The sequence below is a fragment of the Pongo pygmaeus genome, chromosome 5 (assembly GCF_028885625.2).
Source record: "Pongo pygmaeus isolate AG05252 chromosome 5, NHGRI_mPonPyg2-v2.0_pri, whole genome shotgun sequence".
In the NCBI taxonomy this organism is placed as follows: Eukaryota; Metazoa; Chordata; class Mammalia; order Primates; family Hominidae; genus Pongo; species Pongo pygmaeus.
This window is the reverse complement of record NC_072378.2, coordinates 156,935,198-156,937,268: the sequence shown is the minus strand read 5'-3', so window position 1 is coordinate 156,937,268 and position 2,071 is coordinate 156,935,198. Positions and strand designations below refer to the sequence as shown.

At 40.5% G+C, this 2,071-nt stretch overlaps 1 non-coding gene across 1 annotated transcript; it reads right to left on the bottom strand.

Moving 5' to 3' along the window:
* Nucleotides 1–286: 286 nt before the first annotated feature.
* LOC129039751 (small nucleolar RNA SNORD28) lies at nt 287–361 on the bottom strand. Its single transcript, XR_008503454.1, has one exon. It is a non-coding gene; the product is annotated as a small nucleolar RNA SNORD28 (small nucleolar RNA).
* Nucleotides 362–2,071: the final 1,710 nt, after the last annotated feature.

Genomic DNA, 2,071 nt, shown 5'->3' with positions numbered 1-2,071 from the left:
CAACTGGGTAGAGTACTATTGGCACATAGTGGGCGTGTAGTAAGGTACCAAACATCCCACATCCTACTATGCACAAGACAGTCAGTGCCCCCTCCCCCAGCCTAAGAATTATCTGGCCCCAAATTTCAAGAGTGTTGGAGTTGAGAACTGCTCCTGGCCATCAGGGGATCACACTGGGTGTGCCTCTGGGCTGGCATTTCATCAAGGTGAGAACCAGGCTCCTTTGTTTTCTCAGAAGGTCTTCAGTTCTGCATCTGGCATCGAAGACTCAGAGATTCTTCTCTTTTTTCATAACAACTTTAACATGCTCTTAACTGTCATTTGTCACAGAACCTCAGCTTGTCAATTCAAAAAATCTGAAGAGATTTGTCTTTAATTGACTCTGTGACTTCTTGATACACGGGCCCTTTTCAGGGTTGTCAACTCTAAAAACAACTAAGAATTTGCCAAAAGGTCAACAGAGTTTTAATTTTTAATTTGTTTAATTTTAATTTAGTTTTAATTTGAAGGGGACAATCCAAAGAATATCTTGCTCATTTATTCTTCTAGTGTCTCTAAAATCTTTCCCTGCCTTGAGTAGATGTTGAGAAGAAAAAACACACAAGTTAACAAATACACATTTTATCATCTTAGTTTTCCAAATATTTCCAAATTGGAGTGATGTGATAGTAAGCCCCTGACATGAGTTAGTTAATGAAAGACAACTGTAGAATGCCTTATAAGTGTTGTGATGATGATCACTTAAGGTTTTTCTTGTAAATTTTTTGGTGTGGTGTGACTAGCATTCATATTCATGTGACTCTTTAGCAAAAGTGTACAGCTCCTGCAACCTAGCAGCATTAAGTTACTGAGAGATACAATGCAAGAAAGAGAACAGGCCTAAATCCAAGACTGTTTTCCTCTCACATTGAATCTCTCTGGGTGATCCAGACACCTTGATTGTCAGAGCCTAGACCAGAACTGGCTTGAAGCTTCAGCCCCTCACCTCTCCACCCCAGGTAATGACCTGTTTCAGAATCCAGATCCATTGCTCTTCGTAAGGGGAAGGTACTCTAAGTCCCATATTTCACCCTCCAGAGAGATGGCAGAAGAAGCTGGAGGCTTCTTTAACCTGTAACTCTTTTCTGGAGATTCTGAAGAATGGGACAGGTAAACACCAGGTGACAGCAACCTTTGTGAGGGGCCTTGATGCAGAGTTCGGGCTGAAGGAGAAATGAAAGGTGTGGAGTGGGACCAACATTAGAGATGAAGACTTTCGTTGTCTATCACTTTTTATGTAAACACACCAGCAATAGAGTCTTCTTGGAATATAGTACCTGGAAAATAAATTATTCTCATTTCAATGAACTTACATACTTCTGTTTACTAGGAAGCCAGTGCTAGCTGATAGTAAGCCTTGCTGATGTGCTCAGTTGCAGTGACTAATTAAACCCAGATGCCTGCCCCTTAATTGGTTTTGATCTTTTACCCTGAATTTTTCTGTATGACTTAATAATTTAAGACAACTCACTTCACCTTGAGGATGTGAGCAGGGTAGAAATGGTAAATAACAGGTTAAAAAAAAAAGAGAGATGTGAAGTTTTAAAGTTAATGGCTTTTTACTAACATGATGCTAACATGGAACTTCTCTGTTCACTGTGGTGTGAGTGAGTAAATGACTAGATCATTTTGCTATGTTGTTTAATTTGCTGTTGGTTCCCATAGACATGAGCAGTTCCACCAGCATTGCTTTGTTTCTCAGCTGCTTTACTCCTCAGTCATGGGCTTGACATCCTCCACTGTCCTTCTTGGTAGCACCTCTTCTCCCTTCTTCAATTCTGCGTCTACCCTTGTCTAAGGCTTGATCAACTTAAAAAAAAAAAATCCCTTAAAATAGGTGAATTCCTTTGCAAAGAAATCAGCCTATTGGTGGCCTCTAGGCTATTACAAACTGGTCCAGGCATTACAAAAGGAAAGAAATCTTGTGCTTTCAGTTCTATGACTTCTGAAATGATTGGTTTTAAAGGCACCAGCATCGATGGGGTCCTCCCCTACCTGTCCTTAGCATTCTCTGCCACTCTGAATCTTCTTT